This window comes from Mytilus edulis, chromosome 11 (assembly GCF_963676685.1).
Source record: "Mytilus edulis chromosome 11, xbMytEdul2.2, whole genome shotgun sequence".
NCBI classification, from domain to species: domain Eukaryota; kingdom Metazoa; phylum Mollusca; class Bivalvia; order Mytilida; family Mytilidae; genus Mytilus; species Mytilus edulis.
In genome coordinates this window covers 65792895-65809081 of record NC_092354.1, presented here as the reverse complement: position 1 = coordinate 65809081, position 16187 = coordinate 65792895, and the positions used below count along the sequence as shown (strand labels likewise).

The 16187-nt window shown below is 31.8% G+C and overlaps 1 long non-coding RNA gene across 1 annotated transcript; it reads left to right on the top strand.

The window, feature by feature from the left end:
- Nucleotides 1–596: 596 nt before the first annotated feature.
- LOC139494954 (uncharacterized) lies at nucleotides 597–4151 on the top strand. Its single transcript, XR_011657220.1, has 3 exons — nucleotides 597–731; nucleotides 3042–3200; nucleotides 4060–4151. It is a non-coding gene; the product is annotated as an uncharacterized lncRNA (long non-coding RNA).
- Nucleotides 4152–16187: the final 12036 nt, after the last annotated feature.

Below are 16187 nucleotides of genomic sequence, written 5' to 3'. Positions count from 1 at the left end.
TTCAGATAATATGACAGGGTAGAACAACAATTTATGAACTTATCTGCTTTTGAATACTATATCTAGAAGGATGGTTATGTTGCTCAATTTGTTTTTGTATAGTAGTGTGAAAGAAAAGAGACGAAAGATACCAAAAGGAGGAATCAAAACTCATTCGTGTAAGTCACAGAGATACCGACAAAATAATAATAGCTTAGAAAAAGGAGCCCAATTAGTGCCGATCATCCATATATTGAAGCGAATAATAAACTAATGACAAGAAGAAACTTGATTCAATCAAACTAGCCAAACGAATCAGAGTGCTGCATAATTAAATGAATATCTAACCTCCTAATATTTCACTCGATTAAGGGTGCGAATCTATATTTGTAAAATTGTAATAGTCAGGAACTTAGACAAAAAGAGTCTAACAGTACAAAAACCGTTCAGGTGGAAAACGATTATTTTAATACTATTGTAGGTTTATCCTTTCTACCGTTAACTTAATCATGTTAATGTAATTAATCTTCAAAAATCAAATAGCTTTCGTAAACGTGTGACATAAGTCTTACGTAGTATGTTTGAATAAATAATTGATGCCTTGTTAATGTGGTATATATACCTTTGCGACAGAGGAGACACAAGACGTTCATAAAATACGCATTTTGTATCTATGAGTTTGTAAAAAAGGGAAATGAATGCCAGACACATCATTTGTTTTGCTTTTTTTATCGCCGTAATATGCGGAACATGTAAGTCAAGTCTATAACTACTTTTATGTAATATATTTTTATGTAAAGAGAACAATACATCATACGCACTGATAATTATTAAATATCTAACTGTACTTCACTTTTGATCTAAAGTAGGCGAAGTAACGTCTTGACTGCAGAGACACTTTTTTACGTTATGCACTCAACAGCTTTTACTTATGACAAAGATCTGTAATCTCTTGTCCATTGTTCAAATTTGAATTTGCTATTTAAAGCCTTCACATAGATGTGACGAGGGTAAGTTTTTTTTAAATTACAATGACTACTATTTTGATTCTATTGTTAAGTGTTATAATAAGATCTTTGAAATTTTGTATGATCGGTACCAGGATTGATTTTGCTATCAATAAAACAAAGCATTAATATATATTATTGCTATACGACTATGAATATTAACGGTCCTACATTCTGTCAAAACATTGCACAATATCAAATTTTCTCTAACTTTGTATGACGTCTTTATACTAAATGTCTTGGATGTGTACTAATTGTTGTCTTTGAACTAGCTTTCACTAACTCTATGTTATAGAAATACACTCAGAACTCGAAGTACATAATTTGTGCTCGAAACACCAAAAACAGAAGTTTGATTGGTTGAAACTCTCAGTCTGAGTACTTTTATCGTACTCAAAATTTTTATGACCTTACGGCCCGTACTTTGTTTTTTAAGTCTTTCTTTAAGTTTTATGTGTGTTTTGTATTGATTTCATTAGTCATACCTTTTCTAACTGATTTTCATAGTTAGTTTTTATGTTGTACAGTTACATCACTGTTCCCGGTTCGAGGGAGACGGGATTATTGGTCGCCTGCAAACATGTTTTATCGCAACACATTATGTCAGAAGCTTGCAATTCAATGGTTACCTTTTGTTGCTGTATATCGTAGTTGTGTTTCGTTTATAGTTTTCTACATAAATCAATTCGTTAGCTTTATCGGGGTCTTTTAGCGCTTGCTATCTTGTTCAGGTCTTGCTCATTGTTCAAGACCACACGATGACATACCGTTGATAACTTCTACGTTAATTGGCCTCTGGTGGAAAATTATCATTGGTTATATTTTCACATCTTATTAATTTTTATATGTAACCGCTTTTTTTGTTTCTATCGTCCACTTTAAAAATGTTTTCGCTCTCATATTGGTTTCTCTGTTGTATATAGTAATAGCTAAACAATCTTTGAGTTCCTTAATCCTTAATGTTTAAGGTTTTTAATGCGTGTGTAGATTGTGTTTCATTTCCGTTATACCATTGCTCCATTATGAACGTGCAGTATGAGTGCTAAGTTAATTTTGATAGTACATTGTGTTCATATATCAGAATGTCATTAGCAATCTGACTATAATTTCTTAAAGTGATTTATACATGATAAATTTCTGTTAGATCATCTTATTAGTGAATATGAGTAATAAGACATTCAATTGACAATGGAATGGTTAATGTGACAGAGACATTAGACATAACACATCAATGTTTTCCCGTTTCCAACATTTTTCTCCACATAGACACGTGTTTTTTCACTATAAAAGACGAAACCGCCATATTGTAATTTCCCTTGACAAAGAAAATCTTATCTGTGACACAATCCCGTTCCCTATTCCCGAATCGTGATATACCTTGTAAGATATCACATGTGATATAGTATTCTGATAACCGTTCTTTAGCACATAATACGAGTTATTCAATCTTAATCTTTTCATGATGTTTGGAGACTGTTGGTTTTTTTAGGGGGGGGGGTCGGTTTGTCGTAGTAAGTTTCTCTGCGACTTATAGATTTAATTGTTCGTTTGTTATTCCCTACTTTTTTTAAAAAGGCATGAAGCGTGTGAAATGAATTTTCTTACTTTACCTCTCTAAGGTTAATAATTTATTTTCTTTAATCTGTGTATGATTATAATTGTCGCGTTGGTCTGGGTCTAATTATATTAACACCTTACAAGTCCTTGTAGTGATAGCTGAATTATATATAAAGGGTTATTGAAATATTTTATCATTCTGATAACATGATTGAATGTTTTTGATTGAACATTTATTAAAAGGCAAGATCAAACGAAATTTGACGAGTTATGGTTGGTTTTTTGCAAAACTATTGCCCCGGGTTCATAATTGCCTTCTTAAAACCTCCATTCACATTCTTTTTACACAGTTTTTTTTACCTTTACGTTGTCTTTTCGTGTATTATACATTATGAAATAAAATGTTTATTACATCTTGTTTTACCAATCAGATATACTTTCTAAACTTAAAAAACTGTTAAAGTAACTAACAAAATGTGCAATCATTATATGTTACAGGTTATGCAGGACCTAAGGACTGTAAGGGGAGTGGAGGAGTTTGCACGAAAAGCTACTGTCCAAAGGGGTATTTTGAAGACAAGTTACCACACGACGACTGTTGTTCTACTGAGAGATGTTGTCTTCCCGTGAGGCATCAAAAACCATACAATTATCCAAGTACTTACTTTGATTTAAATCATCTATTGAGTTTATTAAGATTTCGTATACATTTATTGCCCAATTATGTGTTGTTCATTTCTTCATTTGAATTTTATATAGATATGTTTCTACGTCTATTTGTTCCACCTAACAGACGTTCCACTAGAAACTTTGTAATAAACAATGGCATAATATCTGTTCCTGTTGGAACAAATATTCTATATCATTTATTCCGTTCGGAACATATACTCTCATATGGAAATAATATTCCAGAAACTTTTTACCTTTGGAACTTATATTATGAAGGAACTTCTAGTTCGTGACATATGAACACATTGATTTTAAACCGCTCAAAGAATCGAATAAATCATTGATAAGTAATCAATATCACTATTATCAGACCCGAATCCTGGATATGAATATCAATTATAGTACGCAGAACAGGGTTCCTTGAATAATTACCTTTAAATCCGATCGCACCTAAAAGATTGGAAAGTGGAACTCATTTAACATTATCAATAACATGACATTTACAGCAAAGCATACATGTACACAGCCTACCTGTTACATGCATATGAGATACGATGGTTTTTAAACGCCAATAAACAGCACTCAAACGACGAAAAAAAGAGACATATCTACGACAACAGATTTTCTTACTATTATAAATTATTATTTGAGATTAGAATATCAGAAAACAAACAATAAATAATTACTTGAGCATATCTTCCTGTTTTTAACAATATTCAACTCATTTACACCAGTAGAATTGCTTATTTCATGATTTTGACTATTTTATGTGATTATGATATGGTGTTTTCTTGAGTAATGAATATCTGTATGTTTTAATATAACGTTGGATAACATTTTCTTTCAGGTAACTAAGACTCCCATGACGTGAATTGACTCGTTAAGTACGAACTAATGAATTAATGATTGAATAAAAAATATATAAATGATATAACACTCTTTCTGCTTTATCTATTAGTCAATACAGTTCAGATCACTGGACGAAACTATCCATACAAATATTTCCCTGTCTTGTTATATTTATACTTGATTTTTAAAAGAGTAACTTGGAAGCCACCAAACGAATAATTAATTCAAAATAAAATCAAAAATACCAGCCAGTAGAGACATTTTTGGCACCACAAAGATGAAACCGATTGATGATTGCCGTGGTATAAGACTTTTAAAAATATAATCTACTTGTTTGGAGAAATCAAGACAAGGAAGTTTTATTGATACTGAGAACACACATTACGTCAAAAGCAATGAATGAGCAACACAAATCAGTTTTTAAAACTGGGGCATTTTTGCATTATGAAATTGGGTTTTATTTGTAATATTTAAATATTTTACCATGATTGCTCCCTTTCCTTTTAAGCAAATATTCTTTCAAAAAAAACTCACATATTTGAAGGACATGATAATATATATTGTATGAACGATAAAAGAGAAGCTAGTAATGTTAAAATAAAAGGACTGTGTGGCCACCAATTAAAAAAAGATCTGAGACAATACAAACTATTTATAACTAAATACATTATTAATCCAGATAACTGACGGCTAAAGAACTGTTACACATTTAAAAGACTCGCATATGTTCATTTGTATACATCATTCCCAAACAATTATTAACAACATGAACAATGCACCTTTTATTTTTCCACATTGCACATAAAATAATCTCATTGAAATGTGAAATGTTTGATATATTTGCAACAATGCGCGGTAAACAATATTTGATAAGAATTATCAAATTCGTTTATTTCTCAAACATAGTTGTCTGATTGACAATTATAAGTTAAGTCCTAAAGGGTCATTTTGATCTGAACATGATTCAGTTCTGTTCATTATTCAGTCAATTTGAGAATTTTACTTCTGTTCAGTTAATAGACCACTTTCGAGTTCATCCGTCACCGGAAAAAAAAACTCGTCAATTAGGCGCGTCTTTGTGGCGTAATTTACCAGATAGAGGGGATCGCCTGTATCCCTGCACTATTAACGTTCATCAAGCGTCTTAGTGATCGTCATTGTGCAGGATAAACTAGAAATAATTTTTGTTTTGTAAGTACTTAATCACAATTCCCTAATGATAGCAGTGCTGATTGTCAATTATGAGAATTCAGTATGCCGAATAAATCGTGCAATATAGTTTGATAATTTTCCAACCACTCGCTCAACATTGGAACGGAAGTGACGATGCACCTAAACGCACTTATGATGTTCACTAAAACCAGAGTTGTTGACGGAAATGCATCGAACTCGAAAGTTGTCTATTCGCTTGCAGTCAAATTAGTAATGTTCTGAACTGTTTATACAATTCAATACGGTGTTGATGTTAACAGGCAAATAAAAACTAATGAACAGACTGAACATGGACTGAACAGTCCTTATTGATTACATGCAAAATCAGAACCATGTTTTGTTTATGTCAAATAGAGCATTCGTATGACTTTAGTTAAGGACAGTTAAAAGTTCCGAACATAGACATTCCAACAGTAACAATGCAAAACTCACGACTTCGTGTTATAAACCCATGGCTTGTTATACTTGTATTTATAGCCGCGGCTTTTTTTTAATTTCTTTATAATCTATATTTGTTGTTTTTATAAAGTTTAGTACATATTGCACTTCCGTGAGCTTGTGGTCACTCAGGCCGTTATGACGCCTCCTTCGTAAACCTGAAATTTCTGTTAACAGTTATGCATGACAAAATATCCAGCCGTGTATTGAGCATCAGAAAAGTTCAAATTGATTATCACAACTAGTTTTGTATAAAACAGAGGTCTTTCAATTCGAATCATATCAGTTTAGAAATCTAAACCTAGTTGAAAACTGCACAGATATGTTACGCGTGTTTTCTCCGTGTGATTGTGTATTCTAAACAAACAGCATTTTGAATATGGACTATACATCCAAAAAAATCAATATTTTATACAACTTTCCTCCTCAGAGACACGTGTTTTTCACTATATAAGACGAAATTGTCATAAGGTAATCTCAAATGACAGATAGAAAAACTTATCTGTGACACAATTCCGTACTCTTTTCCTCGATCGTGACATACATTGTAAAATGGCACATATTAAAACTTATTCTGATAACCGTTCTGGAGCACATACTATCGTGTTGTTTAATCTCAAATATTTCATGGTGTTTGGAGACTGTCTTTTGTTTTTGTTTTGGTTTTTAGGCATGGCGTTGCCAGTTTCTCAGCGACTTTAAGATTTAATTGTTCCTTAGGTATCCCCATACTCTTTTTACAAAGTCGTGAACCATGTGAAATGAATTTTGTTACCACTCTAAGATCAATTATTTACTTACTTGAAGCTAAGTCTGGTTCTTTTACACAATTACTAATGCATGTGATGATAGCTGAATTATATATAGCGAAAATATATTGAAATATTTTAGCATTCGGATAACGTGATTGAATTGCGATTAAGGTGGATGAGGAGGGGGTATGAATCAAAATCAAAAGATTTCAATAATTTGGAAAAATTTAGTTTATGTCATGTCTTTCACAAATATACAATGAAAATAAATTGGTCACGGGGCTTTCTTCAAGATAGAAAGTGTACAAAATTGTCAAAGTTTGTATAGATTATTCATGGAAAAAAAAGAAAGTGAAAACACAAAAATACTGAACTCCGAGGATAATTCAAAAAGGAAAGTTTAAAATCAGGAAAACACAGTATTATGGTAAAGAATGAAAACTTAACCATGTAATTTTAAAATAAATCAGAGATAGCTCTTATAATTGCAACTAAAATGTAGCTTTTGAGATATAAAAAGAAAAGTATTGTAACAGGACACGTTTTCTTGCCACGGAATACGACAAAACAGTATTTCTGTCATTCAAATAAAAAGTCTAACAAATGAATTACATTTTTCTCTCAAAATCTGTACTTTTCTTTAAAAATCTAGACCAATTGTTTTCTGCTGTTTTATTATCCAAGATTGCGGAAGACACCCAAGCTACTTTTAGCTTACATTTAGCCTATTTTGTACCATTTGATGCGTGAATTGTTTTCCGTTTCTGGTAGCAAAGTATGGATTGTTTTTATATTGATATCAATGTCAAAAGTTGAAGGTTATTGTAAGTTTTTTTTGTCATTAATGGAGAATAGATACACTCGTCATGGAGTTTGAGAATGATACATTTTGAAAGGTTATCTATATTTTCTGGGTCGATACAGATACAGTTTGATTCATTGATGGTTCGCAAGTTTGTAATTAATACCATTACCAATCATTTTTCACTGATAAATTTATTAAAAGAACGTTTCGAAAATTGACCTTTGATAATTTCAGAAATTCATTCAAAGTTTACCTTCTTCGTATGTCTCGTTTCGTTCATTTGAAACCTTATGTTTATATATGTTAGCGTCAATAAGTAAAATTGGGTATTAAGCTTAAATCTTTGGCAATAAGATAACACCTAGGCATTAGGTTATTGCCTGAAATTTTCAGGCATTAAGCTTATTTCCTGATGAGAAAGCTGATGACAATTATTCAACCTATTGCCAAACCTCATTTCAGGAATTAAATAAAAAAATTCAAATTGGGATTTTTGTTTCATCTTCAAAGTACAATGAGGTATATGTACACTCTGTAAAATATTCTTGATGTAAAAGTGTACTATTTCAGGCAATAACTAATGCCTAGGCGTTATCTTAAGGCACAGGTTTTTCACATTATATGTCGTGTAAAGGATATACGACATCAGATAACCAATATATAGAATGTTGTGACCACGTCTTCTAAGTCTAATGCAGGTCTCTAGTTATTAGCATAAGTGTGTCCCTGGTTTGGCATTGTTTCTTTTTATCGTTCCTTGGATAAGTCACTCACTTGGACTTTATTATTTTTCTCTGCAATATGATATTCAGTATTTGGTATTTCTTTATTATATTCTTTTGATTCATTTTATTTACATTTATAAATATATAATTGTTTGTAACTATGACTTACACATGTTACAGATTCCATAATCATCTGTTATGTTTGCAACAAAGAAACACATTCTCTAGGCTGAGAACAAAGTTTCAAAAAAAAAATCCAATATTTGAAAGAGACTGCCACAATAATTTATTGTTACTCAAAAAAGGTGTTAAATGATTTCTTTGCCAGTTTTACAAAAAACACATAACTTAGTATTTTTTTAATTCAATTTTGCACACAAAAAAAAGATGCTATGATTTTATGCACCATTTTATTTGCAAAGTTTCTTGCTGTGACTTGATTATTGGTGTTGCTGTTCACCTTTACCTATTGTTCAAACAAATTGTAAAATTGACAATACAATTAGGACGTTTGAACTGACAAGGTGGTCCTGTTAGAGTTGATGAATAAATTATCACTGATGGATTTAGAGTCTACTTTGATACTGTTCCATCACTTTACATGTAACTGTGCAATTGTCATTGTTGTAGTGTTACTGAGATAGGTCTTTCAGTAGTTATCCATGTAGCATAAAGACTTTAATTTTTATCTTTGTTAAATAACATAACATGCATACAGTTAAATGTAGAATATGGTGTGAATAAAGCACGAGTATGGCCACAAGATGCATACTTTTTTAATGTTCTGATATTTTCTAAAAACTGCTGATTTAAAAATAAAAACATTTCCCTATTTTTTTCATTATAGTATCCTAAAACAAGTAAAGGAAATCAACATTGTGATAACAGTTTTTTAGCTCACCTGGCCTAAAAGGCCAAGTGAGCTTTTCTCATCACTTGGCGTCCGGCGTCCGGCGTCCGTCGTCCGTCGTCCGTCGTCGTCGTCGTCGTTAACTTTTACAAAAATCTTCTCCTCTGAAACTACTGGGCCAAATTAAACCAAACTTGGCCACAATCATCATTGGGGTATCTAGTTTAAAAAATGTGTCCGGTGACCCGGACAACCATCCAAGATGGCCGCCATGGCTAAAAATAGAACATAGGGGTAAAATGCAGTTTTTGGCTTATAACTCAAAAACCAAAGCATTTAGAGCAAATCTGACATGGGGTAGAATTGTTAAACAGGTGAAGATCTATCTGCCCTGAAATTTTCAGATGAATCGGATAACCCGTTGTTGGGTTGCTGCCCCTGAATTAGTAATTTTAAGGAAATTTTGCTGTTTTTAGTTATTTTCTTGAATATTATTATAGATAGAGATAAACAGTAAACAGCAATAATGTTCAGCAAAGTAAGATTTACAAATAAGTCAACATGACTGAAATGGTCAGTTGACCCCTTTAGGACTTATTGCCCTTTATAGTCAATTTTTAACCATTTTTCGTATATCTTAGTAATATTTTACAAAAATCTTCTCCTCTGAAACTACTTGACCAAATTAATCCAAACTTGGCCACAATCATCTTTTGGGTTATTAGTTTGAAAAATGTGTCCGGTGACCCGGCCATCAAACCAAGATGGCCGGCATGGCTAAAAATAGAACATGGGGTAAAATGCAGTTTTTGGCTTATAACTCAAAACCCAAAGCATTTAGAGCAAATCTGACATGGGGTAAAATTGTTTGTCAGGTCAACCCATTTATCTGCTCTGAAATTTTTAGATGAATCTGACAACCCGTTGTTGGGTTGCTGACCCTGAATTGTTAGTTTTAAGGAAATTTTGCTGTTTTTGGTCATTATCTTGAATATTATTATTGATAGAGATAAACTGTAAACAACAATAATGTTCAGCAAAGTAAGATTTACAAATAAGTCAACATGACCGAAATGGTCAATTGACCCCCTGAGGAGTTATTGTTCTTTATAGTAAATTTTTAACAATTTTCATAAAATTTGTAAATTTTTACTAACATTTTCCACTGAAACTAATGGGCCAAGTTCATTATAGATAGAGATAATTTTAAGCAGCAAGAATGTTGAGTAAAGTATGATGTACAAACACATCACCATCATCAAAACACAATTTTGTCATGAATCCATCTGCTTCCTTTAATATTCACATAGACCAAGGTGAGCGACACAGGCTCTTTAGAGCCTCTAGTTCGTAAATCTTAGTAATCTTTTAGAAAAATCTTCTCCTCTGAAACTACTGGGCCAAATTTAACCAAACTTGGCCATTATCATCATTGGGGTATCTAGTCTAAAAAATGTGTCCGGTGACCCGGCCAACCAACCAAGATGGCCGCCATGGCTAAAAATAGAACATAGGGGTAAAATGCAGTTTTTGGCTTATAACTCAAAAACCAAAGCATTTAGAGCAAATCTGACGTGGGGTAATAATGTTCATCAGGTCAAGTTCCATCTGCCCTGAAATTTTCAGATGAATCGGACAATTCGTTGTTGGGTTGCTGCCCCTGAAATGGTAATTTTAAGGAAATTTTGCTGTTTTTGGTTATTATCTTGAATATAATTATAGATAGAGATAAACTGTAAACAGCAATAATGTTCAGCAAAGTAAGATCTACAAATAAGTCAACATGACCAAAATGGTCAGTTGACCACTTTAGGAGTTATTGCCCTTTATAGTTAATTTTTAACCATTTTTCGTAAATCTTAGTAATCTTTTAGAAGAATCTTCTCCTCTGAAACTACTGGGCCAAATTAAACCAAACTTAGCCATAATCATCATTGGGGTATCTAGTTAAAAAAATGTGTCAGGTAAATCGGCCAACAAACCAAGATGGCCGCCATGGCTAAAAATAGAACATGGGGGTAAATTGCAGTTTTTGGCTTATAACTCAAAAACCAAAGCATTAAGAGCAAATCTGACAGGAAGTAAAATTGTTGATCAGGTCACGATCTATCTGCCCTGGAATTTTCAGATGAATCAAATAATCGGTTGTTAGGTTGCTGCCCCTGAATTGGTAATTTTGAGGAAATTTTGCTGTTTTTTTGTTATTATCTTGAATATTATTATAGATAGAGATAAACTGTAAACAACAATAATGTACAGCAAAGTAAGAAGTAAAAATAAGTCAGTACGACCAAAATAGTCAATTGACCCCCTAAGGAGTTATTGCCCTTCATAGTCAACTTTTAACAATTTTCTTAAAATTTGAAAATTTTCAATAACATTTTCCACAGAAAGAACTGTTATAGATAGAGATAATTGTAAGCAGCAAGAATGTTTATTAAAGTAAGATCTACAAACACATCACCATCACCAAAACACAATTTTTTCATGAATCCATCTGTGTCCATTGTTTTAATATTCACTTAGACCAAGGTGAGCGACACAGGCTCTTTAGAGCCTCTAGTTTTTATTGAAAAGAATTGATATCATGAAGTATTCAGCCATGTAATTACCAAAGAAACACAACATTTAGAAGGAAAAAGAGAGATTTATGTTTTACAGTCATTCTAACTTTTAGGAAGTTTTTGTCATGTAGGGTATTAGGATGCAAGTCGTATAATGCACTTCATTTCCTCCTGATGTTTTCAAAGCCAAATATTATGAGTGATTGGATTTCTTTCATATTGTTGAAAAGACCTATTATATCTCTTTTGTTTTGTTCTAATGGGAGATAACTCACAACACTTTTGTTGTCATTCTTATGGAAATCTTAATTAATTTTTAATTTCCATTACTTTCCATGATTAATAAACACCAGAACAAATGTGTGCATTACTTAGTTTAGACATTTGTTCAATGCTTATTGACATGTGAATTGTACACAGTGTTTATTCATAGTGAAATATCAAAAATAAAAGTTAGGAATACACAGTTTTATGTATTTAGTTATTGACACTGATATGTGATATCCAATCCTGTATTCCAGTTTCACTATTAGAAATGATTTTAAAATATTTTCCTAATTTTTTAACTTTTTGAATCTTTTCTTTCATTTTTCACTATATCTACAGTATTATATTGAATTCCCCTTGATATATATCCTCATTAAACAGGTGCTGAGTCTGTATTATGAGATCAAGAATTTAGTAATTTTCGATTATTTCAAATATCTCATTTAAAATAAATATCTTCACTTTACATTTTTTGGAAAATTGTTTTTGCATATATTACTTAATTTTACCATATTCACAGTATTCAGGTTTTATTTCATTTCCCATGATATATTTCACATTTTATATTGATTAGTTCCAATATCACATTTCAAAAATTGTGATCCTCATTTTATGATTTTTTTTTTTAATAATTTACTTTTATTTTTCACTTACAGATGTGTGCGGTCCTAACCTGTACAAAAGTTAACTTGGAGCAGACTTGTTTACTGCTTTCTAAGTAAACTTCAGAAATGTTAAACAGACAAGCAAGTTAACTTCATCGTTGGCAGACCAGACCTACGGTCTGCTTTTCTGCTTTTGCTGACCTATAGATAGGTTTGCTCCAGACCAGACCTGTGGACAAGTCTGCTTTTGACCAGTCCTGAGGAAAGGTCTGCCCCAGACCAGACCTGTGGACAGGTCTGCTCTTAACCGGACATGTGGACAGGTCTGCTATTGGCCAGACCTGTGGAAAAGTCTGCTGTTGACTAGACCTGATGACAGGTCTGCTTATAACAGATTACCGTGGTTAAGACTTTTCATATCAGACTTTAATTTTAAATATGTAAACAATAATCGCATTGTCCTATTTTCTCAGCCCCCTCCTATATGCAAATTTGTATTCGTTAGACTCTATAGATATATTATACACATTAAAAAAAAAAAATTTCATTTCATATATTCTTATATCATACATTAAACAATGGCTATAAAATCAGATACAGCTATCATAAAAGAAATGGAAGTTTTTGGGGTTTTTTAATGAGAAGGCGGATAGAAAGGTTATCCAACGCATCGGAACAATATTCTTATATCATGGGATTTCAACATCATTGTCGACGTTGCCTCGTTCCCTATTTTTCACAGTCTCTTCCTAAATTTTACTTTATGCATTACATGGATATTTCATCGTAATTCACCTTGTTTGCATTGGATTTACGATTCTTTTTTCGACAAAATATTCTAACGAAAATTGTAGTGTCCGGTGTTGTATGACTTGTATAAATGTGAACAATCTCGTCAATTTTGTCAGATTTGTTGATATATGGGACGTCCAAAAAATATACTCGTTGTGCACATTAATGAAATAGTTGCCACTTGAAGTTTAGCTACAAACAAAATCAATCAACCGACATAATATATCAACAGTATACAATTCCTAGAAGAGAACCTCGTATACGTTTTTATTATAAATGAATTCAGACATGTCAGTGTTGGTACTTGGATGATGTGGTCAAATACATGTAGTTTTGTTATACACACCATCCTGAACTACTAACTTTAGTGACGGTTCAATATTATGAATAAAATATGAGATAAAATGGTGACAATATAAATTAAGGCGGAAAAGATTTTTATACATTTCTTCCAATATTGCTTTCATTTGAATTATACAAATAAACTCATCATAGATACCAGGAATAAATTTTGTATTTACGCCAAAGCGTGTTTCAAAAGACTCATCAGTGACGCTAAAATCCAAAAATCCATCCTGACATAAAAAATATTGTTGATTTGCTATGCGGCTATATAAATTTATATAATAAAGTGCAAATATGGTCAGTTTAGGTCAATGCGGTCAAATAATTTTGATCAAGTCAGACTGATGTATCAAAACTATTGAAATTTTGTTACGTATCAATACATTGAATTAAAAGGAGGACATGCTAGCACCCTACATTTATGCGGACAAAATTTTCTAATATACATTCAAACATGCATGTTCAATCCTTAAATAAAAATATTGCTGATTTACTATGTGGCTATATAGATTTACATAATAAATGTTAATATGGTCAGTTTAGGTAGATGTGGTCAAATAATGATGATGTACAAGTCAGTCTGAGATATTAAAACTATTGAAATTTTGTGACGTATCAATACATTGAATAAAAAGGAGGCCGTGCCAGCACCCTAAATTGATGTGGACAAAATTTTGTAGTTATTGAGGTCTAATATTGCTGTCATTTGTATTAATCAATAATCCTGACATAAAAATATTGCTGATTTGCTATATCGCTGTATAGATTTACATAATAAAGTGCAAATATGGTCAGTTTTGGTTGATGTGGTCATATATTTTTTTGTTATAGGAGTTCGCCTGAGGTATCAAAAGTACTGAAATTTTGTTACGTATCAATATAATGAATAAAAGGAGGACATGCTGGCACCCTAAATTTATGCGCAAAAATTTGTGTAGTTTTGTGTGCTAATTTAGCATGTTTAGCTGTCATTTGTGTTATACATGTAATTCTGACATAAAAATATTGCTGATTTATTAAGGGTCTATATATATTTACTATCTAAAGTGCAAGTAAAGTCACTAAAAAGAGGTCATGCTGGAACTCTGAATGTATGCGGGCAAGTTTTTGTAGTTATTGTGTTCAAATATTGCTGATATTTGTATTAATGATGATTAAATATGTTTAAACTAATATTGCTGCTGTTTGTATTATATATATAATATATATATACAATAATCCTGACATAAAAATATTGCTGATTTGCTATGAGACTATATAGATTTACAAAAAAAGTGCAAATATGATCACTGTAGGTTGGTTTGGTCAAATAATGTTGATTTACAAGTCAGCCTGAGGTATCGAACTATTGAAATTTTGTTACGTATCAATACATTGAATAAAAGGAGGACATGCTAGCATCCTTAATTAATGGAGACAACATTTTGTTGATTGGGTTCCAAAATTGCTGTCATTTGTATAATACATTTAAACCTGACATCAAAATATTGCTGATTTACCACTGTTTAGTGTGCAGCTATATAGATTTACAAAATAAAGTGCACATATGGTTACTTTTGGTTGATACGGTCAAATAATTTTGTTATAGGAGTCAGCCTGAGGTATCAAAACTACTGAAATTTTGTGGCGAGACAATATGTTGAATAAAAAGAGGACATGCTGACACTCTGAATTTATGTGGACAAGTTTTTGTAGTTATTCTGTTCCAATATTGCTGTCATTTGTATTATACATTAATCCAGATAAAGAATATTCCTGCTTTGCTATGCGGCTATATAGATTTACAAAATAAAGTGCAAATATGCTCACTTTTGGTTGATGCGGTCATATATTTTTGTTATAGGAGTCCGTCTGAGGTATCAAAAGTACTGAAATTTTGTTACGTATCAATATATTGAATAAAAGGAGGACATGCTTGCACCCTAAGTTTATGCGGACAAAATTGTGTAGTCATTGTGTTCTAATATTGCTGTCAGTTGTTTTATACAATACATCCTGACATAAAATATTATTGAATTATAATGCAGCTATATAGATGTAAATGATAAAGTGCAAATATGGTAATTTTTGGTTAATGAGGTCAAAAAATTTTGTCGTACGGGTCAGCCTGTTGTATCAAAACTAATGATTTTTTTATATATACATGTATCAATATATTGAACAAAAAGAGGACATGCTGGCACTCTAAATTTAAGCTGACAAAATTTTTGTTTAATATTATGTTTTAATATTGCTGTCATTTTGTTTAGATATTCTATCCTGACAAAAATATTGCTGATATACTATGTGGCTATATAGATTTACATAATTAGGTGCAATTTTAGTTTATACGATTTAAAGAATTTGATATGTATTTGAATATATATTCAATGCCCGTTAGCATTGTAATCAATATCTGTTTTGATTTATAGAAAGCAGTCACGAAAAAATTGGTATAACCAGCAAAGTTTTATGCGAACTTTATTTACAAATATATGTATTTAATCGTGTTTATATCACGGAAGTATTAATTTAATTTTATTTTTATATATTCAAACCAAGAAACAAAGACATATTTTTTTTTTAGATCAATGTAGAGCGGTCCTGGCTACAAGTTAACTAAGTGTTAAGCAGACCAGCCAAAAGTTAACTTGTGAACAGGTCTGGTTCGATCGAGTCGTCAAAATCAAAGTTAACATATGTGACTTTTTGGCAAGACTGGGTTCAAAGTTAACTTATGTTAATTTAAGCCAGAACTGGTTTGAAGTTAACTTATATCAGTAGCGGACCTG